Source organism: Triticum aestivum, chromosome 7B (genome assembly GCF_018294505.1).
Source record: "Triticum aestivum cultivar Chinese Spring chromosome 7B, IWGSC CS RefSeq v2.1, whole genome shotgun sequence".
In the NCBI taxonomy this organism is placed as follows: Eukaryota; Viridiplantae; Streptophyta; class Magnoliopsida; order Poales; family Poaceae; genus Triticum; species Triticum aestivum.
The window spans coordinates 348,638,830-348,663,204 of record NC_057813.1 but is presented as its reverse complement, the minus strand read 5'-3'; positions in this window follow the sequence as shown (position 1 = coordinate 348,663,204).

Sequence of the window (24,375 nt, the reverse complement as noted above, 5' to 3'; positions counted from 1 at the left end):
GTAGAGATAACATAGCGATAGAGCGATCAACTAGCAAAGCAAAGATAGAAGTGATATCGAAGGTATGGTCATCTTGCCTGCAAGGTTCTCAGAGTTGTCAAAGGCTTGATCCTCGTTAGCGTACTCAACAGGTTCCTCGTGCACGTACTCGTCTCCCGGCTCTACCCAAAGCAAGAACACTAGCAAAGGAACCACAATAAATCACGGTGCAATGCACAAGCAACATGATGCAATACATGTCATGATATGCGAGATGTGATTTGCAATGCATATGCGTGCTTCGGGAGGAAAAAAGGATGAGCAAGGCATCAGCTTGGCAAACCAAGTATGCCGCTGGAAAGATGAGGTGATTTCGGTTGAAATCGATATAAAGATCTCCGGAAACGGATGCACGGTTTGCAAATGGCAAGCAAAACAAGAATGACACAAATCAGCGATTAACAACATGATGCTTCTTAGCATATAACAAGAAACTATGCTACAGAAACCCAACATAAAAACAAAGCATATGGCAGTGATCTACAGGAGATGCTTGACAAAATAGGAACACTGAGCTACGGCTAAATCACACCACAACAGCTTCAAACAAGCATGGCGAAAGTGCAAAAGATATTAGGTTGGACATGGCATAAACAGCATCAGGAAGCAATATTCAGAGCAAGCAATCAACATGTTATAGGTACTTATAATAGCAAAACAAGACATGGCATGATTCTACACAAATCATAGAACAAAAGTCCCTTACTGACCATGAGCCAAAAACGACTAGAAGATATGATGGAACCCATGTAAACATAGCAAGTTTCGTTAACAGATTCAGCAAACAGAGCATGGCATTACAGAATTATTAAGGCATCTTCGCGAGCTCGATTCACTCACCACAAGTCATTGCATGACAAGATAAGCATAGCATCAGCAAGAAGGCATGTTTATGAAGCTAACAATGGCAAGAACAAGTTCATAGCATGCAAGGATCAACTACAACAACCTTGGCAAAATTGAATAACATGTAAACAATCTGCCAGGAAACAATTTGTAGCAAAAGTAGAGCACATGCTAGACTACTCCATAATTGCAAAAAGGGGCATGAATGGATAGAGAATAACTATATTTTCAAAACATCCTTACTTAAGTATCTCAAAATATGCATGGATCTCTCTGTAGCATCAAGTTTACATGGCATCAAAATAACAGCAGAACAGGGACTAAAATTAGCAACATCACGAAGCCTAGTTTGCATGCTTGTGCTAGTCACCACAGAGATCACAAAAATACATGGCATACACCCCTGTAAAGATGGCATCGCATAGTTCAAATCACATGTACGGCTCAAGTTCATAAGATGCACACATCAATCATGGCAAAATGACAAAAGTGCATGTTCTGGTAAGCATCTGAAACTAACATCACATAGCCCTCTTCCAACAGCATTTCGGGCATCAAGATGAGCTCAAATGAAAATGACGCAATGAGATAAATTGATGTACTCGTAGAGACGAACAATTCGGTATGCTACACGCCCAAAACAGAGCAGTATGCTAGGAGATATGATGTGATGAGCATGGCATGAAATTATGCACACTTTAGGGCGCGGACGTAGAGGCACGCCGGAGCTTCGCCGGAGTTGGAGAGGAGGAAGGCCGGAGAGGAGAGCTCGGGGCGATGGACGGATCCGGGCGCCGGTCGGCGGCGGAGGACGGCGCAAGGGACGACGGAGCGGCGCGGCCCGAGCGCGCGGCAGCGGCGGCCGGGGCACGAGGCGGCGGCGGAGCCCGACGCCACGGCGAGCGGCGGCCGGCGGGACGGCGGAGCGCGGCGGCGAAGGGCGTCGCCGGTGCGGGAGGAGTTGGGCGCGGGGCGCGTGGGCCGGAGATGGGCTCTGGGGGGGGGGGGGGGCGACCCGGGCCTCCGCGGGCCAGCGGCGGAGGGCGGTTGCAGCGCCACGTGGCGCGCCCTGAGTGGCTGGGGCACGGCGGCGGACGCGTCCGGTTCCGTCCGGACGTGCCCGGCGGCGAGAGGGGAGCGGTGGCTAGGGTTTGCCCGTGATTTCGAAGGGGGTGTGTTTTTATAGGTAGAGGGAGCTAGGAGGCTCCAAATGGGGTGTAGTTTTCGCCCACACGATCATGATCCGACGACGGAGAGCATGGAAGTGACTTAGATGGGTTATTGGGCTGTTTTGTAGGGGTGTTGGGCTGCGAATCAAAAGAGGCCTTTGCGGTTATGCGGTTAACCGTTGGAGTATCAAACAACCTCCAAATGACACGAAACTTGACAGGTGGTCTACCGGTGGTGTACCAAGGCCACTTGACAAGGCTCGGTCCATTCCGAGAACGTTTAACACCCGCACACGAAAAGAGACAAGAGGGGTGCTCCGGTGCATGTGGGAGTGTCGGAATGCAAAACGAACAACGGGGAAAAAGCTCCGATGCATGAGACGAACACGCATGCAAATGAGATGCACATGATGACATGATATGAGATGCATGACATGAACAAAATGCAAAACAGAAGACAAAAACCCAACCACGGAAGGAATATCATAACACATAGCCGAAAATGGCAAGAGTTGGAGTTACAAAGATGGAAAGTTACATCTGGGGTGTTAAAGTGGGCACCACTCATCCTCGCAAACCCTCGTTGGCAAGGCGTTTCATAGCAGGTTCTACTGGCCCACAACGCTCAACGACGCCATTGAGCTGGTGAAGGCTTGTGAAGCCTGCCAATTCCACGCCAAGCAAATCCACCAGCTGGTGGGGACACTCCAAACCATACCCCTATCATGGCCATTCGCAGTTTGGGGGCTGGACATTCTGGGCCCGTTTCCTCGGGCACCAGGGGGCTACCGCTACCTCTACGTCGTCGTGGACAAGTTCACCAAGTGGGTTGAGGTGGAAGCTGTCCGCACCATACCCGCGGGCTCAGCAGTCAAGTTCATCAAGGGCCTCGTGAGCCGATTTGGGTGCCTAACCGCATTATCACCGACAACGGTTCGCAGTTCACCAGCAATCTCTTCAAAACGTACTGTGCTAACCTTGGAACGCAGATATGCTACACCTTGGTGGCACACCCCCGGAGCAACGGCCAGGCTGAACGAGCCAACGCGGAGGTCCTGAGGGGCCTCAAAACCAGGACCTTCCAGAAGAAGCTGGAGGCCTGCGGCAGGGGCTGGTACGATGAGCTCCAATTCGTGATGTGATCTATCCGCACGACCGTGACCAAGCCAACTAGCGAGACCCCGTTCTTCCTTGTCTACGGAGCTGAGGCTATTCTCCCTCATGAGGTCAGGCGTCGTTCTGCACAGGTCTTGGCGTTCGACGAGGCGCAGCAGGATGCCATGCAGGGGACTGATCTCGTGCTAGGGGAGGAACGCCGTCGAGAAGCCGCGCTGCAAGCGGCAAGGTACCAACAGGCGCTGCGGCGATACCACTGCCGCAACATCCGCCCCAGGACTCCTGAGGTAGGGGACCTCGTGCTCAGACGGGTTCTCTCCAAGGAGGGGTTGCATAAGCTCTCTCCCATGTGGGAGGGCCCATTCAAAGTTGTTCATGTTTCCAGGCCCGGCTCCGCGCGCTTGGAGACCCAGGAGGGGGTGCCCGTCCAGAATGCGTGGAACATTCAACATCTCTGAAGATTTTACCCCTGAGCAAGGCCCGGTGCCTGTGAAGAAGGCGAATGGCTGTGAAGCTGCCGCGTTTTGGAAAAGGCCCGGTGCCTGTGAAGAAGGCGAATGCCTATAAAGCTGCCGCATTTTAGAAAAGGCACGGTGCCTGTGAAGAAGGCGAATGCCTGTGAAGCTGCCGCATTTTGGAAAAGGCCCGGTGCCTGTGAAGAAGGAGAATGCATGTGAAGCTGCCGCGTTTTGGAAAAGGCCTGGTGCCTGTGAAGAATGCGAGTGCCTGTGAAGTTACCGCATTTTGGAAAAGGCCCGGTGCCTGTGAAGAAGGAGAATGCCTGTGAAGCTGCCACGTTTTGGAAAAGGCCCGGTGCCTGTGAAGAAGGCGAATGCCTGTGAAACTCGCCGCCTATGACACTCTCATGTAATAATGAGTGGGGTTGTACACGCCCAGGAGTCTCCGGAGTACAGCCCTCGGGCCTCGGGGGCTCCCGCCCAGCCCAGTGGCAGCACATAGCTCCGCGCTGGTGAGAAGACGTCGAAGACTTGATTAGGTGCCGGACACGGCTTTTTCATTTGCTTTCTGCAGTTGGCTTGTTCTTTCCTATTTGAAGTTTTATTGAAGCTGTTGCCGTCTCTGGTTTGTGACCCTTTGCCTTTTTCGCTCATTTACCTCGTTTTTCTCTTGTGCAAGTCTCGCGAGGGAGATACGCGGACACCCCCGTGAATGTGTTCTGCCCCTGGTCGTTTGAAGCTTCCCTATTCAAATTCGCTACGGGAGCACTCCTCCCAGTCCGTGCCCCACAGGCATCACGACGCGAGCAGAGGACCTGGGTTGGTCGCCCTGCTACCAAGGCTGCAAACTACCCCTAACAACTAACCCTTACAGGACATGAAACGCATGGCGAGGCCCCGGCCTTGGGAGGCAAAGACCACGACAAGCCTCCTCGAGCCGAGTAATTTCCACGCATGAGCACGCGGCACGAAGACACAGCACGGGAATAGCAGAAACAGCATGATAATTAATAGTAACAGTTCAACAGGCCCCCACGGGGCCCCAGACTACCTTCTTTTGCGCAGGGAAGGAAGAAAAGGAAAACAGGCGCGACTCGCTCGGCGCCAACTCACGACGGGGGCTTGTTCCACCTACGAGGCTCAGCTGGATCCGATCTCCCGCTTCACCGGGGCGCGGCGGCGGACCGACCCACTACCTTCCCCCAGGCGGGCGCAACGGCGCGGGGGCTGGTCGCGGCCACCACTGGAGGAGCTGTCGTCTGAAGGAGAGTCGCCGAAGCTTGGCGGTCCCCGGGGACCGCTGCCTGCGCGCCTGCCGCCGCCTTCATCCTGATCAACGCCGGGGCTGGGCAAATGGCCGCGGTCGTCATCTTCAGGGCAGCACCCAGCACGGCGGCCGTCTTCCCCGAACACCCTCACGTAGAGGGTGGCGTCGCCATCAAACTTGAAGTGTAGCGTGCATCGCTGGCTCAGGCCGCGCGCGCGGGCAAACGTTTGCCAGCCGCGGGTTAGGGCCGCCTCCCCGGTGATGGAGACCTCCAGTGATGCTCAGGAGGCCCTGCTGCAGTAACCGTCCACCTGAAGCCAGTGGCCGGCCGGAGCGCCGGCCAGAAGTTCACCTACAAAGAAGCGGGGGAGCTGGAGCCATGTGCTGGTTGGGTCCGCCGACCACACGACGAACTCCGGTAGCACCTCCGCCGAGCGGAAGCGCGGCCTGGGGGGTCATGCAGCCACAGCGTACCTCTTATCGGCAGCCGGGCGCCCATCACCGCGCAAAGGATCGCCTCCACGACCATGGGAAGCCACCGCGGGGGCCCTATGATGCTTACGAGGGCGGCCCCGGCCACGTTTGTTCGTAGGAGAGTCAGGCCCTTCTCCATGGCCGAGAACCTCTTCGGCGGAGCCATGGGGATGGAGGGAAGCACGAAGGGATGCACTGGAAGGGCTCGCGCTGTTCCATGCATATAGCCGGAGGAGGCCAACCATCGGCCCCCATGATCACAGGTAATCATGACCCGTTTTTGCATGCAGGGACTTGTCAAGTCACACGGTTGCCGAGGCGTCATCGGGAAGCGGGGGCGCCCACGTCCAATCAACCGCCACGCGATGCCCAAGGCTGCACGCTGTTGGGGCCCACTGTGCTTCGCACATGCCCCTTCGCTTCTCTGCTAAGCCAAGTCCGGGCGCGCCTTGGGCCCGGGGGTTACTGTCGGCGTTCTGGGAATGGGGCTACCTAGACTTGCCTGACTGCGGCCTATAGCGTGGCTCAAGGAGTGGCCCAGTATGGCCCTTCTTCGTCAACACAAGCTCAAGACCCTCGCGAGGGGCCAAGCCTCACGGGGCGGATGATGGGAAGCTTCCTTAGGCGCAGCCTCGTTAGGCTGGCTCGCGAGGAGGCAGAGAGATCAAGGCGGGGTACCTCACGAGGTGCCCGTGACGCAAGCCATGACGACCGAAGCCAGGCGGGCGCCGGCCTGGGAAGCATCCTTGTTTCCCCTTCAGTGCAAAGGGGGCAAGCACAGGCCAAGGCATCAGGAAAAGGTTACCATTTCGGTGCAACAACACCAAGACCAGCAGAACGGCAGGATGGAGGTCATCGTGGAGCCCAGGAAGGCGTCATCGTCAGAGTCTTTGGCAGGCGAGGACCAACTTTAGTCAGGATAAGTGTACTAGATGTTCCCCTTCAAAATGGTCAATTGTTGGCGCCCTTCCCACTCAATATTTGGGAAGAGGACCAGGGCCTCGCTCTATAAATAGAACTAGCCACTCTCAAGGCAGGAGATCGGAAAAGGGACCAATCGACCAGTCGAACCTTAGCCAGAACCACCAAGGCAAGAACATCCCTCGTGTGGCTGTTCTGACCTTGTATTGTTCATCATCAGCCCCTGAGGCAATCCACACACCACACACCCTGGAGTATGGTATTACACCACCATGGTGGCCTGAACCAGTATAAACCTTGCATCCCTTGTGTTGTTCTGAGTGTAGCCTAGATCCTTTGCGAGGCGATGAGACGTGAGTTGGCAGAGGAGTGATCTCCGCGCGCACCCCAGAGTTCGAACCTTAAGGGTCTGCCGGAACCCGAAATTCGACAAGGACATAAAAATGATTTCTTATAAAAAATATTTTGGCTAAATAGTATTTTCAAAAATTAGTTTTTCCAAAGACCCCTGAATTGAGATTTGCACTGCAAGTACTTAATTAAGGGCAGTAAAAATCTTTCCAAAAATATATTTGACTCCTATTAGATATAGGACACCCAGAAACAATAAAATTTTACTTTTAAAAGTTATTTTCCTATTTTATTTAAAGGCTTTTTCTTCAGTCCAGAAATGGTCTTTAATAGGTTAAAATTATTTTAAAGCTTGAAAAATATTTGAGAAAAATCAGGGAAACTCAGTGGACATATATGTTCCATATATAAGGAAATATTCTCCAAAATTTCCAAGAAAATTCTATCATGTCACATATGACATGTTTGATGATCTTGACAAGTATAATGTCATGGAGAATAGTATAACCCCATGAAATCCCCTCAAAACCATTTCTGTCCATTTTGAAGTTTGAGCAACTTTACATTGCCGAACATGTCCAAATGTTCTCAAACCTTGTGAACATGCTCAAGTGGTCTAATCATTCATCTAGACCAAATGGCACAAGTTGGAGAAAATGTTATATTGATCACAGTGCCCCAAAACCCTTCCTGTCCAGAACCAAATTTGAACAACTCTACATTGGCAACTTTCTCCTTTTGATCTCAACTTTTGTGGACATTTTCAGAACCTCAAATGATGACACTACAACAAGTGGTGCATCAAGGAGAACAGATTTGCATGACTAAATCTTGGAAAGTCCATTCCTATTGATTTCTAGGGTTTACCAAAGTTGCATTGTCAACTTTCTTCAAATGAGCTCCAACTTTGTGATCAACCTCATTTCTATATGACACTTGATCATGTTAATCTTCATATCATTTGGAATCCGTTTCCTTGCCCAAACCACCATCAAACACCTTCTGGCAGAAACTTAAAATGCATGTTTCGTCCATTTCCACTAATCTCCATGAGCTCGACTTTTTCCCACTGCCCCATCTGGTCCTTCTCTAACCCCTGCATCTTTCCCTGCCCGAGGAGCCATGATGATGGGGGTGAAAAGCTCTTTTCCCTGTCTGGACAGCACCATTTCTCTCTCTCTCAACCTCCCTCCTCACTCCAGTGGATCCCCAGGGCATCCAATGCCATTGTCACATTGTTTACTCCTCCCTGCAGCTGCCAGACACAAGTGGGCGCATGAGGACGTGAGAAAAAGCCGAGGGTGCGGCCATTTGCACGCTCTGGAGCACGTCAGCATGCTCCCGACCGTTGACGCTGCGCTCCCCCACCACCTCGAGCCTCACCCTCGTGCCAGTCGAGGTGCCTCGGCGTCCACAACATGCCGCCATGCTGGCCCCCTCCTCTCTCCCTCTCGCTCGCCTCCAGCAGCGCGCGCGCCAAAGCCGCCTGAGAGCCCCAATGGGCAAGCCCACACGCGCGGCGCTCTGCCACTCCCCTGCTCTCTCTCTCTCCTCCTCCCTCGACTTGGACCATGCCCACGAGCACCATAGACAGCCCCTCTCCCTCCCTCCTGGCCTCCCAAGCCGTTGCCGTGGCCACCCGTGCGCCACGTCCACGGTGAGCCATGGGTCCAGCTACATAAGGCCAGCCCGAGCCCTCTCTCTACTCCTTTGGCCACCAATAGAACCGCAGATGACCGGCGGAGCTCTCCCCTCCTTTTTCTCCTTCTCTGGTGCCCCATGGCGCCGCAACAATCTTCCCCCAAAGCCGCATCCACCGGTGTCAAGGCCACCATTGTCTCGGTCCTCCCCTGCCTGCGTGAGGCCCATGGATGGGTGCGGCTCGGCTTCCCGAGTCCGTCGGTATGCCGAACGTCGCCGGGGACGGCTGGAGTCACCGGGAAGAGCACCGGCGTTGTTCGGCCTCACTCCATCTGTCTCCTATCATGCCGCGTGGGAGGTTGGAGATGGACCTGCAGGCAGGCCCCGCTCGTTAGTGGCCCAGCCTCCAGGCCACGCTGGCAAGTGGAGGCGTATTCCAATAAAACCGCCTCTGATGTGGCCCTTGCACGTGTGCGGCCGAGCTGTTGGGCCAGCCCAGTGGCGCCCTGCTACTAAACCTCGCCCAGTGCGTGCCGCCGCCGCCCAGATCCGGCCCGTTTCGGTAAATCCTTTGTCTTTTTCTTTTTGAGTGAACTTTAGAAATCAATAAACAATTCAAATAGTGTTCAAAATTGATGATTCAAATTCCTAGCGACTCCATAAATCATGCTCTACCTGTTGGTGCAAAATGCACATTTTTCCAGGAAACCTTCCTTCACACAAATTAAAAAAAATCCCATTTTCCATTTTTGTGATGAACTTTAGAAAATCATAGAGAGCTCATTTTTTATCCAAATTCCATGATTCAAAATCCTAGATGTCTATAAGTTCAAAACTTAGTTTTTGAACATTTTTACTAATACTTTCTATATCACCTCAAATAATGGTCTATTTCTTCATGTATAGCCAACTTTGCAAATTCATAGAGAAATCATTTGAACTCCAAATCCAGTGAAACCAACTCCTAGATGCTTCTAAAATCATGATTTGTTAAAAGGGTGCCTTTGCTCATTTTTCAAAAATATATTTCTGTACACTTCTTCCAAATCCATAAACCCCTTGATTCCATCCTATCAAAATGTTTAGAAATATCCACTGACCCAATTCCAATGAAACCACTCTGGTTATTTCTCATATAACCAGAGATGTCCTAGAAAAGTCAAATTAATATTTTTAGAGCACTTTTATATTCTGCCTTGTTGTGTTGCTTACTATAATTGTTTCCAACGTTAGTTGGCAAAGTAGACGAAATACTTGGAGAAGGACCAGAAGATTTGAAGACTCTAATGAACCAGGCAAACAGCCCTTTGACCATGATGAACCATTTTACATCATAATAGCATTTTCGTTGCTTCACTGAGCGCATGATATACATTGAATGGCAACCTTGCTAGGCTTGCCTCCGTTGCATACTCTATTGATACTTGCATTGTTCATGACTCTACCCTTGCTAGAGTTGTGTTGGTGGGTTGTAGAAATATGCTATAGTCGATGGCTACGCAAAGTGGGTCAGGGTTATGGATGGAAAGAAACAAGTGTGGTTTGACATACTTGCAAACAGCCCCAGTGGGTTCCACTGATGCCCTTGGGAGATGATGATGAACTAGATCACTACTTGGTGGAGAAGTAGTGTACCAAGGTTTGATAAAAGTGTTGTTTACAGAGACGGATTAGATTTAAGATTTGTCGACTATCCCAACCTTACATGCGCAACCACTCTACCCTATATATGGGAAAGGGCATTATTGATTACCTAGGCCAATACTAGCTTGGAGCCCGCATTACTAGTGACGGGAGAGTTGTTGGTGCACTCTCTCTGGACGGGGTCGTTCCAGGTAGGGCGGCCATGACTATTTTCACAGGACACCGGACACACCATTGGTACCCCGTGCTTGTGGTATGTGATGAATATGGGAGCGAGGCTCCACAACTTTATGATGTGAAATGTTAGACACGGGGGTTACTACCAATCGAGTGGACTCCATGTTAGTGTTGTCTAGGGAAAGATAGTGATCGGGTGCTTAACCCGGGTACTTGAGGTACCGCGGGTCGTGGATGTCCCCGGATCTTGTGGGTAAAGTGTGCAACCTCTGCAGAGTGTAGAACTATTTTAATAGCCGTGTCCATGGTCAACGACAGTTGGGCGGTGCTGCTTAGACTACATCCATATGTTTCTGACAAACAACACGGTTTGGTAAATATGTTGATATGATTCATGAGGAAGTCACGATGAGCTTGATAATGAGTCGTTCATAACTCTTTCCTCGATGTTGATGTATGTAACCTCCTGATTCTTGTCGTAGACACATTCATGTCCTTGATAAATGATGATCATACTTGCATGAGAAAAACTAGCTTTCCACAAAAATGCCAAATTAGCAGTAGAGCCTTGCATAATTATTCTGTTATCACTCTTGGGTTGCTTGCGAGTGCATTCAAATTACTCATTGGCTTGCCACTTGTTATTTTATTGGCCAGGCATGAAAGAACAGGATGTGATGAAGAACACTTCGGTGACAAAATGCGGTCTAGGATGCTTCCCAGTTATGATGTCTGTAGGGTTAAGGCAGATGGCTTGGGTCCAAGTTATCGACAAAGATTTCCGCTGCGATGATATACTCAGGACTTGACCATAATGGTCCTACTTCTGTAAAACGGTATGTATGGATGTAAGACTCTTGTTATTCAGCTTCTGTGTGTTCAGTGAGCATTGATCTCTGGGATCACTGTACACGTGCATTCGGTGATCCCGACCTATGAGTAGGGGTCCCCAAAGGCATCTTCCCAACGAAGGCCTCACAGTTCGACCAGTGATACAAGAGGCACTCCTTGGCAGGCAGCACGGCAGGCGCTGGGTCACCTGTCAGAAGCTGGAGCATGGTGCGCAGCGTCTTGGAAGGAAGCGAGGGCACTTGAAGCCTCATGGGGTTGTCGGGGCCGGTGAAAGCCCACATTGGGCGAGAATGACGCTGGAGCGGAGCGATGCACTGCTGGACGAACTCTCTCAGCACCATCGAAACCGTCACCCCTGCCTCCTTCAGCATGACCAGTCTGGCCAGGACATGTGCAAGCCGCCTGTCGACGAGCTCTGCATGTCCCCAGCCAGAGCTCGGTTCCGCCGGCACCCGCAGGAGGAGGAGCAGGGGGCTGTGCATGAAGGCGCCCACATACACCCACTACTTCCGGAATCCCTTTACATCTGGGCGAAGCATGAAGTCGATGCTGGAGCCAGCTGTCTCCACCACCGCCTGGAACGACACGCACCCCGAGCACTGTCTGCTATCGACCAGGTAAAGCGAGAAAAAATTGCGGAACAAGGCCACGGACGCGGCAATGCCCACGAGGGTGTCGCACATGAAGGCGAAAGAGAAGAGGGGGACAATGGATCCACGGTCCAGATGCAGCGCTTGGATCTGATAATGCGATAGCATGGCATTGAACAAATCAGAGAAAGGTGGACCAGGCCGGCCAGGAGGGCGTGGAGATGAATAGAGATCTCGGTGTCCCCCATGTCGACCAAGGCCCGGGAGGCAGGCCAGACCGTCGTCGCCTTCCACTCATTAGAATCTATGGTGAGAGCCTGCCGAACCTTGTCCAGCCCCTCCAGCTTGACCACCGTGGACCAGTCCAACGCGGGTTCCAACCCCGGTGAGGGCTCCATGGGCATGCAGGATTTCCCCCCTTCTTCGGCCTTGGAGCCATGAAGGCGAAAGTGGATTGGCGTTGTGAAAGTGCAACTAACCCTGGGTGGTTTTGGTAATTCCTAACAACATATAGCTCATTGAGCTAATGCTATTTCAAGATAAATATTTCAGGAAAGCTCAATGTTTGGCATGGCATGGATGAGAAACATGGACCCCTCAAAATGCTAAGGACAAAAGGATTGGCTCAAGCTCAAAGCACAAGACTCTACATCTTTCATTTTAGTGATCCAAGATCACATTGAGTCCATAGGAAAAGCCAATACTATCAACATGGGGTGAGGTGTTTCTTAATGAGTTTCTTGCTCAAAGTGCTTAGTGATATGCTCCAAAAACCCTCAACTACTTTCTCACATCCAAATATGTCCCAAACCAAAAGTCAAACTCGGCCCCACCGAAACTTTCTATCCGGCGCTGATAACCCACAAGTGTAGGGGATCGCAACAACTTTCGAGGGTAAAGTATTCAACCCAAATTTATTGATTTGACACAAGGGGAGCCAAAGAATATTCTCAAGTATTAGTAGTTGAGTTGTCAATTCAACCACACCTGGATAACTTAGTATGTGCAGCAAAGTATTTAGTAGGAAAGTAGTATGATAGTAATGGTAACAGTGCCAAAAGTAAAGATAGCAGTTTTGTAGTAGTTGTAACAGTAGCAATGGAAAACTAAATAAGCGAAGCACAATATGTGAAAAGCTCGTAGGAATTGGATCAGTGATGGATAATTATGTCGGATGTGATTCCTCCTGTAATATCTATAACATAGGGTGACACGGAAATAGCTCCAATTCATCAATGTAATGTAGGCATGTATTTCGAATATAGTCATACGTGCTTATGGAAAAGAACTTGCATGCCATCTTTTGTCCTACCCTCCCGTGGCAGTGGGGTCCTAGTGGAAACTTAGGGATATTAAGGCCTCCTTTTAATAGAGAACTGGAACAAAGCATTAGCACATAGTGAATACATGAACTCCTCAAACTACGGTCATCACCGAGAAGTATCCCGATTATTGTCACTTCGGGGTTGTCAGATCATAACACATAATAGGTGACTATAGACTTGCAAGATAGGATCAAGAACTCACATATATTCATGAAAACATAATAGGTTCAGATCTGAAATCATGGCACTCGGGCCCTAGTGACAAGCATTAAGGATAGCAAAGTCATAGCAACATCATCTTAGAACATAGTGGATACTAGGGATCAAACCCTAACAAAACTAACTTGATTACATGGTAAATCTCATCCAACCCATCACCGTCCAGCAAGCCTACGATGGAATTACTCATGCACGGCGGTGAGCATCATGAAATTGGTGTTGGAGGATGGTTGATGATGACGACGGCGACGAATCCCCTCTCTGGAGCCCCGAACGGACTCCAGATCAGCCCTCCCGAGAGAGATTAGGGCTTGGCAGCGGCTCCATATCGTAAAATGTGATGAAACTTTTTCTCTGATTTTTTCCTCCGTGAAACCTGAATATATGGAGTTGGAGTTGAGGTCGGTGAAGCATCAGGGGGCCCACGAGACAGGGGGCGCGCCTAGGGGGAGAGGGCACGCCCCCCACCCTCGTCTATAGGGTGTGGGCCCCCTGGCCTTGATTCTTTTGCCATTATTTTTTATATTTTCCAAAAGTTATCTCCGTGGATTTTCAGGTCATCCCGAGAACTTTTGTTTTCTGCACAATAAACAACATCATGGCAGTTCTGCTGAAAACAGCGTCAGTCCGGGTTTGTTTCATTCAAACCATGCAAATTAGAGTCCAAACCAAGGGCAAAAGTGTTTGGAGAAGTAGATACGTTGGATACGTATCAGGCACCACCGAGTTCAGTTGACATAGCCACTGCCGGAAACCCTAGTCTTTTCGGTCTCACCGAGATGGGATTGTAATCTATCTGTTCCCCTTTGTAACGTTTTGGTTAAAATGAGATGAGTGATCGGTCCCACGGAGATTGCAATGCAAACTCTCTGTTTCCCTTTCATAACGTTTTCGTCCAACCGAGATGAGCAAATCGGTCCCACCGAGTTTGCCTCACCAACTCTCTGGTTGTCTGTTACCAAAATCGGTCTCACCGAGTTTGTGTAATAGGTCTCACCGAGATTACGTTATGCCCTAACCCTAACGATATTCGTCCTATCGAGTTGACATGTCGGTCCCACCGAAATGCCTAACGGTCACATTATGAACTAAATCGGTCTGACCGAGTTTCACGATTCTATCCCACCAAGTTTGGTAAGTTGTGTGTAACGGTTAGATTTTGTGTGGAGGCTATATATACCCCTCCACCCACTCTTCATTCATGGAGAGAGCCATCAGAACATGCCTACACTTCCAACATACATTTTCTGAGAGAGAACCACCTACACTTATGTTGAGGTCAAGATATTCCATTCCTACCACATAAATCTTGATCTCTAGCCTTCCCCAAGTAGCTTTCCACTCAAGTCTTCTTTCCACCAAATCCAAATCCTGTGAGAGAGAGTTGAGTGTTTGGGAGACTATCATTTGAAGCACAAGAGCAAGGACTTCATCATCAACACACCATTTGTTACCTCTTGGAGAGTGGTGTCTCCTATATTGGCTAGGTGTCACTTGGGAGCCTCTGTCGAGATTGTTGAGTTGAACCAAGGAGTTTGTAAGGGCAAGGAGATCGCCTACTTCATGAAGATCTACCCGAGTGAGGAAAGTCCTTCGTGGGCGACGACAATGGTGAGATAGAGAAGGTTGCTTCTTCGTGGACCCTTCGTGGGTGGACCCCTCCGTGGACTCGCGCAACCGTTACCCTTTGTGGGTTGAAGTCTCCATCAACGTGGATCTACGATAGCACCAGCTATCGGAACCATGGATAAAAAATGTCCGTGTCAACATTGCGTTTGCTTCCTCAAACTCCTCCCTTTACCTTCATATGCAATTGTTTTACATTCCGCTGCTATACTCTTAGAATTGCATGTGTAGGTTGATTGCTTGACTTGTGCTAAGTTGTTAAAATCTGCCAAGAACTAAAATTGGGAAAATGATAGATTTTTATTTGGTCAAGTAGTCTAATCACCCCTCCTCTAGACATACTTTCGATCCTACAAGTGGTATCAGAGCTTTGGTCTCCATTTGCCTTGATTTCATCATAGCCTTGGTTTCACAAACTAGGAGAGTATGGCGTCTAGCGAGGGAAATTACCACCATAGAGGTCCTTACTTTGATGGTACAAATTTTGCTAGTTGGAAGCATAAGATGAAAATGCATATTCTTGGACATAACCCCACCGTTTGGGCTATTGTGTGTATTGGCTTGCAAGATGAATTCTTTGATGGGAGAGAACCGAACCGTGAAGCTACCGCGAAAGAGTTGAAGATGCTGCAATACAATGCTCAAGCTTATGATATTCTCTTCAAAGGATTGTGCCCCGAAGAATTCAAGAAAATCTGCCATCTTGAGAATGCAAAGGAAATTTGGGATACTCTGATTGATATGCATGAAGGTACCGACTCCGTCAAGGAATCCAAATTGGATGTTGTAACATCCCAAATTTTCAATTTGGAATGTTATACATTAGATCATCATTGCATATCATATTTTATTGCATTTTGGCTTGATCCTAGAAATTCTACGCAACTCAAGGACCCACGGAGAGAGTTCGGGATTTCGTTATTTTCATATTTGAGTTTTCTCAAATTTTGAAAATAGGATCATTTGATTTTAATTATTTTACCTTCGAAAATTTCTATTATAAAAATAAGAGAGAGGGAATAAAATGACTTTCCAAAAATAAAGAAATATTGGGGATTTAATAATAAAATCAAGTAAGATTTTATTTCGGAGTTTTATCGCTATTATATTTGAATTAGGAAAAATGTGTATTTTTCAAAATTGCATTTTAGGCCCAAATAAATGTTCAACTTGTCCGGCATATTTTTAGAGGACGGGGAAAATTTATTTTGGCATTTTTGGAGTCCGTTTAGTATTTCTTTTCTTTCTTTTTCTGCATGTCCGACTTATTTTAAAAAAAGGTTACCGCCTTACCGGGTCGTGTCCGACCTGGACACTGCGCCCGGGCGGCCTTTACAGGCCGACGGCCCACCCCGGGCCGAAACCCTAGCCGCTAGAGCCCGCCGCCACACCCCGCCGCCCGTCCCGCCGCTAGAGCCGGCCCACGCCGAGGTAGTCGCCGGATTCGCCGCCGCTGGCGGTTTTCTTTAGAAAACTGCCCGTTTTTAAAAAAACCGTAGATGTTTTTTTATATAGATCATTTTAGTTTTTTTGGTTCATTTATTTTGTGGACGTTCATCCATACGTTCATTTTAACGAACGGTTTTTGTCGTTTAGCCGCAGACAGCAAACATTCGTTCGTTAGCCTGTTCGTCAGTTTTTCTTTTTCATGGATTTTCCGCGATTATTTTCGATCGCGATTTCTGATCTGATTTTCGTTCTATTATAACTTTTCGGTCGTTTATCGGAATCAGGCGATTGAAGTGCCTAGAGTTTTGTCTTGAAACCCTCTTTCCATTTAACCTACTCAAACAAGTTTTTGCTACTGTAAAATTTGACTTAGGTCCAGATTAGTAAACGAAGCTTGTTTCTTTTTGCAAACCGGAGTTCTTAAGTTGAAATTTCTGGTTAGATCTCTTATTTGAGTTTTACCTATGCATTATATGAGTACTCATTGTATGCTTGTTTGTTTGCGATATAGAACCCGGACTGCGCAGCTTGCTACTACGAGTCTCTAGGTTTCACGGATCATCAGCAAGGCAAGTAACACTTTGATCATACTTCTTTACTACCCGGTTTTATTGCATTAGATCAATCCTCAAACAATTGCATGGTTAGGATCTGATTAATATGTGGGTTTTGGGAAGTAGATGAGGTAGAATCTACTACCTGTTTTATTTATCAAAACCTTTGGGGGTTACTTCTACATTTGCTTATATTGCCATGCTATGCTAGTAGACGTGGATTGGGTGAGTGTATCCATGACAGATGTGAGATTGTTAATTAATGGTTTACATAAGGTGGCAACTTTGATACACATCTGGGTGGATTGAGGCACCTCGGGAACCCAGTGATGCCTATATTTTTTGGAAATCCTGGGGTACCGTGTGATTCTCCTATGGACCGCCACCCAGGCTCAAAGGGATCATGAGATTATTCATGCTAGACACTTCCGTGTGCAGCCGCAAGCTACTATGGGCTCTAGCGTAGTTGATTAAGTCGTGTGAACTCTTACAGTGGTAGACTAGCAGATGTTGGGGAAAGTAGGTGTAACTGTCTACCCATCGTAAGGTGCAAACGCTTCTGAAAGACTATGTCTCGGTCATCCGTTTCTCAAACACCATGTAGTGCGAGAAATCCAATAGAGGAGATCGAGACTTGTGGGGAAAGTGCGCAAACCTCTGTAGAGTGTACAAACTAATCATGGTTAGCCGTGTCCCCGGTTATGGACGTTTTGAGTATCTAGTACCTGGATTATCATGTGAATCTCATCATGTTACTTAATTAATTCTGTTTGGGTTTAATGATGATGCTTAATTGGGATTGAGTTGGGTGAACCTTCTCAATGTTTAACAACCACCATGATAGTTAAATAAAATTTATTCCTTTGTTGTAGGGAAAAATTGGCTTTATGCAAAACTGTAACCATAGAGCTTTCCACTAGCCATATATGCATGTAGTGATAGCATTATTATGTTTGCTACTCTCTATGTGTTACATTGCCAGCATATTCCATGTGCTGACCCGTTTTCAGGCTGCAACATTCATGTTCCAGACTTTTCAGACGACGAGTAAGGTGCCTTAGGTCGTGATCTTATACTGAGTGATGCTGTTGGATTTGATGGACTGGCTTTATCTTCCAAGCCTTCTGCTATTATCGTTATTAGATGGCCTTAAGCCATATTTATTGTAATAAGTTCTCGTTTGAGACATTTGATGTAATAAGTGTGTGATTGCTACTCTGCTATAAATCTTTCAAGTACTGTGCGTGTCAGCATTACCGATCCAGGGATGACACTGATGCACAGAGATCAGACTGTTTGAGATCTGGTCGCTACAAGATGGTATCAGAGCACACGCTGACTGTAGGACATGACCACTAAGCTAAAGACCTAGATCACTACTCTCTTCTCATTTCTGACTCCTCACCTTTTCTACTCTTTAGAATGGTGGATGCAAGGAACAAGTTCATGCAACCGGATGAAGATACACCTTTTGGACGCCACATGAAGGAAGTCACTAGATACCTGAACATCAGAGTACCAAGCTTCACCGGGACCTACATCGCCACTCTACCAGAAGAGGAGCGTTGGATGATTCAAGTTCAAGTTCCAGGAGGGACGTTCATGCCCATCACTAAGCCCATAGAGTTTTCCTTTGATGCACCAACCTGGAGTCTAGGAAAGAGCATGGCAGCCGACATCACCATGGGACGCATTGGAGAAGTTTACCACAAGGATCTCAAGGATACTATCTACCAGATTTGTGGGCGCCGAGATGAGCAATGGGAGATTATCAGCACTAGAAAGGATCGGTCCATTGCAGCATTCATCCAGGAGTTAAACTAGCACATTCGTCGCCAGGAGAACCAGATGTGCGCAGACATGATAGATCTGAAGAAGGCTATGACCAAGATCACGGAACTGGAGGAAGAACTCAAGTCTACATGTGATGGATATGAGGAGGAAATGACTACACTCGTGGAGAAGAATGATGATCTGAAGAAGAAGCTAAAAGTATTCATGGGAATCCCTGCTACTGGAGGAGAAGACGTTGATTGCACTTGCCCGAAGAACTACATCATCATCGACGACACCGACTCGGACCCAGACGATAGCGATGATGACTTTGTTGATGAATCTGGAGCAGATATCATGGAGTCTTCGACTGATCATTTTTTTCTAGTCGACCACCATAACAGTAGTAGTATTCCGCCATGTATATAGTATAATCCGAGCACTTCGTAATGATACTTAGACTGTTGTATGCCCTTGTTTGATTGATTGAAGTGATATGATTGTGTTTGTCTCATGTGCATATGGGTAGTGTTTTTCTCTATAGACCTCATTCTATTCTGTATTCTCATCTTTTCTAAACCCTAAGATGCCTCCAAGACGTGACAATGGATTTGCTTTCCCACCGGAGCTCACTCAGTTGATCCAGCAGCAGAATGCATTGATGCAGATACTAGTCGTGAATCAGAATCAAGGGAACAACAACAACAACAACCCACCACCACCACCACCTGTCGATCACTTAGCCTGTTTCTTGAGGCTGAATCCGCCGGTGTTCTCCAGTAGCACCGAGCCGATAGTTGTAGATGATTGGATCCGCAAGATGGGAAGGGAGTTGACCACTGCGGGATGCACAGGTGCGGAGAAAGTGCGTTTTGCCGCACATCAGCTTGATGGACCCGCAGCATCATGGTGGGAGAATTTCACAGCCACTTATCCCATCGACATTGTCACATGGGACCAGTTTCAGCAGGCTTTCTGTACTACCCATATTTCAGCAGGAGCTATGGCCATGAAGAAGCGTGAGTTCCGCAACTTGCGCCAAGGAGGACGTACAGTTGGCCAGTATGTGGATGACTTTAGTAAGCTAGCACATTATGCTCCAGATGACGTTGCTAAAGATGAAGCTAAGCAGGAGAAGTTTCTGGAAGGACTGAATGATGAGCTGAGCATGCAGTTGATGGTGGCAACCTTCAACAACTACCAGGAGTTGGTAGATAGAGCTCTCATGATCAAAGGGAAGCAGCAGCAGATTGACAACCGCAAGAGGAAGTATGGACAAGGGTAGTACAATTCTGGAGCTCAGCAGAAGCCTCGTTTTATCCCGAACTTGGGAGGACCTTTTCAGCATACCCATGGAGGAGGGAGTTCGCACAACCATAGTGGCCCCAAGAATGGTAATGGGAATGGAGGAATCAACGGCCAAAACCGTACGAGCCCATCAACCCCAGCCAAGAAGGACCTGAGCCACGTCACTTGCTACAAGTGCCAGAAGACTGGACATTATGCCAATGAATGTCCTGAAGCTAAAAATGGAAATGGCAATGGAAGCTCTGGGAAGAAGCCGAACCCTTTCAACAGGGGACAGGTGAACCACGTTAACGTGGAGGAGGTTGAAGCTCAGTCAGATGCAGTAATAGGTAAGTTTTTGGTTAAGTCATTTACTGCAATCGTTCTTTTTGATACTGGTGCATCGCATTCATACATATCAAGGGGATTTGTGGATAAGTATAAACTACCCACCAAGGTTCTTAGAACACCTATGTTAGTAAGCTCACCAGGAGCGGAGTATATGGCCAGTCAAGAATGTTTTCAGATGCCATTGACCATAGGTAGGCATGTTTTCCCCTCGGATTTAATCATTTTGGAGTCTGAAGGTTTGGATGTGATTCGGGGTATGGATTGGCTATTGATGTATGGAGGAAACATCAATTGCGCCAGTAAGTCGATTTTGCTTACCACCCCAGAAGGAAGAAGGATCAAGTATGTATCCCGACATGTGCCGAAGAGGACTCAAGTGAATTCCTTATCAGTAGTTGTACATGAGGAAGTACCAGGGGTGAAGGATTTCCCTGACATATTTCCAGAAGAGTTGCCAGGCATGCCACCAGATAGAGACATTGAGTTTTCGATTGAGCTTTTGCTAGGCACAGGGCCAATATCTAAGAGACCGTACAGGATGCCCGCAAAGAATTTGGAGGAAATTAACAAGCAGATTAAGGAGTTACTGGATAAAGCCTATATTCGCCCAAGTTCGTAACATTGGGGATCACCAGTGCTTCTAGTGCAGAAGAAGGACGGATCATTGAGGATGGTTGTTGATTATAGAGGATTGAATGAAGTGACAATCAAGAACAAGTACCCACTGCCAATGATCAATGATTTGTTTGACCAGTTGCAAGGAGCTAAGGTATTTTCCAAGATCGATATGCGATCAGGATACCACCAGCTGAAGATTTGAGAGCTGGATATACCTAAGACAGCTTTTACCACAAGGTACGGTGAGGGAGTCCCGGATTAGGGGGTGTGTGGATGACCGGACAATGACCTTTGGCCGGACTCCTGTACTATGAAGATACAAGATTGAAGACTTCGTCCCGTGTCCGGATGGGACTTTCCTTGGTGTGGAAGGCAAGCTTGGCAATACGGATATGTAGATCTCCTCACATTGTAATCGACTCTATGTAACCCTAGCCCTCTCCGGTGTCTATATAAACTGGAGGGTTTTAGTCCGTAGGACGAACAACAATCATACCATACGCTAGCTTCTAGGGTTTAGCCTCTCTGATCTCGTGGTAGATCTACTCTTGTACTACCCATATCATCAATATTAATCAAGCGGGAGTAGGGTTTTACCTCCATCGAGAGGGCCCGAACTTGGGTAAAAACATCGTGTCCCTTGTCTCCTGTTACCATCCGCCTAGACGCACAGTTCGGGACCCCCTACCCGAGATCCGCCGGTTTTGACACCGACATTGGTTCTTTCATTGAGAGTTCCAATGTGTATTCGCCATCAGGAAGGATGCCTCATCCCGTCTTTAAAGACGACGATGTTGCCAAAGGGCTTTGTCTATCGGCCAAACTCTCCGGCTAGGCAGTTTTCTTATGACCGCCTGTTCGACCGTCGCGCCGATGATGACTTCTCGGGTCATCGAAAGCAATCTCCACGTCAACTCAGAACTCGCCGAGCAGCTAGATCCGATGGAGGTCTCTTCGTTAAACGAGCTCTTGGATCACATCGCTGCCCTGTGAGTCGCTACAGACTACGATCAGATTGGTCTTAAACCCGATCTGAGAGAGATTAACTCTCCCCAGGTCAACCACCACGTTGCAGTGGTGGAGGAACAATGCAGCCAGCCTTCATCTATCCTAAGGACTAGTTATGTCCGGATTCCCGATCCCTCCGAGCCGGATACCCGCGGAGGGGAGGACGTCACTCAAGCCCTGAACCTAAAGTCAGGCAGGGGGCTAGATTCATTAGACGACGTCCAAGAACCCAAGCTTCCGAGTTTGGAAACTCCTTGGCCCCTGAGTCTCAGATTGGGTGAGGTTCCAGATTTAATTCCACCCGCCACCCAAATATAAGGGATCTATCCCAAATTCGGTAAGAGCCGCAGAAACAGTACACCATTACTGGGCCAGATTCCTCCTGGTTATGAACAGGATAGAGGACTGCCGCGAGGAGGATGCCATTTCATTCTTCTGCAATAATTACACGGATAAGGGAATCCTCAACACCATAAGTCGCCATGAAATTACACGCTTCGCTGACTTGGCATCCAAAGTACGAAAGTACTGTGTGATGGAAAGCGCATGGAAAACCGAAATAAAATTTTGGGACAATCCGGCCCTGAATACAACCCCAGTCGGAAATAAAAAGGTGCATTATCGCCAGGCACCTGGGTTAAACACCAAAAAGCAAAAACCCTCTATAGGGCATGGAACCGTACTGGAGGGATGGCTCAATGGACCCTGTAAAATTCATAGTACAGAGGGCACCACACCAACTCATAGCCTTAGAGCATGTTGGATACTCGGGCAGGTGGCCAGAAGTGGCGAGGGATGTTCGTTTGAGACTTTGAGACTTTCGCATCAAATAATATGCGGAAACGAACACTCCGCAGACTTGCGAAAGTCTAACAAGTAGCAACAATAAACCCATGGAGTGACATGGCTATTACCTTTAATGCCAGTAATGAACCTAAATTCCGAACAGCCCGAGCACCAGCCGCATTGGTCCTCAGTCCAATAGTGGATGGCTTTCGCCTTACCAAGGTGCTCATGGACGGTGGCAGCGGATTGAACCTCATTTATGAGGAAACCCTTCGAAAAATGGAAATAGACTGGAGTCGCATTGAGCGAAGCAACACAACCTTTAGACGAATAATCCCCAGTCGGGAAGCGTGCTGTACAGGAAAAATCACACTGCATGTGGTGTTCGGCACGCCGGACAATTACAGGTCCGAGGAGGTCACTTTTCAAGTGGCCCCATTCAGCAGCAGATACCATGCTCTATTAGGGCGAGAGGCATTCACAATTTTCAAGCTATACCCCATTACAGGTACATGAAGCTCAAAATGCCCGGACCCAACGGAATCATCACTCTTGCTAGTGACCCGGATATAGCACTCCGCGCCGAAAATAAGACAGCCGCACTGGCCCTCGAGGCACTATCCGAAGCCCTAGCGGCCGAGGAACTGACTGTGCTGCGCTCAACGGTGAACAGGGACGACGTGATACTCGATAAAAGATCCAAGTCCACCTCCTGTAAACCGGCGGACGAAATAGTCAAATTCCAAGTCCATCCAACCGACCCTACAAAAACGGCCTCCATCGGGGCTCAATTAAACCCTGATGTAGACGCCGCACTACGAGAACTCCTACGCGAAAATTGGGACATTTTTGCCTGGCACCCTTCAGACATGCCAGGAATCCCACGCAGGCTGGCCGAGCACAACCTAAACATCCTAAAAGGATTCAAGACGGTCAAGGAGGCTCTTCGGCGTTTCTCTGAACCCAAGAGACAAACCATGGGAGAGGAGCTAGCCAAACTACTGGAGACCGGATTCATCAGGGACATAAAACATCCGGACTGGCTAGCAAACCTGGTGATGGTACCAAAGAAGGACAAATCCTGGCGCCTATGCGTCGATTTCAAGGACCTCAACAAGGCTTGCCCAAAGAATCCCTTCCCCCTCCCCCGCATCGATCAAATTATCGACGCCACCACAGGACACGATTCATTGTGTTTCCTCGACGCATACACCGGCTACCATCAAATTAAGATGGCAGAGCTAGACCAAGCCGCAACAGCATTAATCACCCCATACGGCCCATTCTGCTTCAATACAATGCCCTTTGGGCTCAAAAACGCCGGTGCAACATATCAGCGCATGATTCAGACATGTCTGGCAAACCAGATCAGCAAAACAGTGGAGGCATACGGAGATGACGTGGTCGTCAAAACCAAGCATGTCGAAACTCTAATAGACGACTTGAGGCTCACATTCGATAACCTCCGGACATAGGACATCAAGCTTAACCCGGAAAAACGCGTTTTCGGCGTACCAGCCGGAAAGCTCTTGGGCTTAATTGTATCCGGTAGAGGAATTGAAGCAAACCCAGCCAAGATTCGAGCTGTGTCTCGATTGGATATTCCAAAGGACCTCAAACAAATACAAAAATTGACTGGATGCATGGCGGCTCTAAGCCGCTTCATCTCCCGCTTGGGAGAAAAGGCATTACCCCTTTATCGCCTCCTCCGGCGCACCGAACACTTCGAGTGGACGGATGCTGCCACGGCCGGACTCGGAGAAATAAAAGCCATATTGGCAACAAACCCGGTCCTGGCCGCACCTAACATCGGCGAACCAATGCTCTTATACAT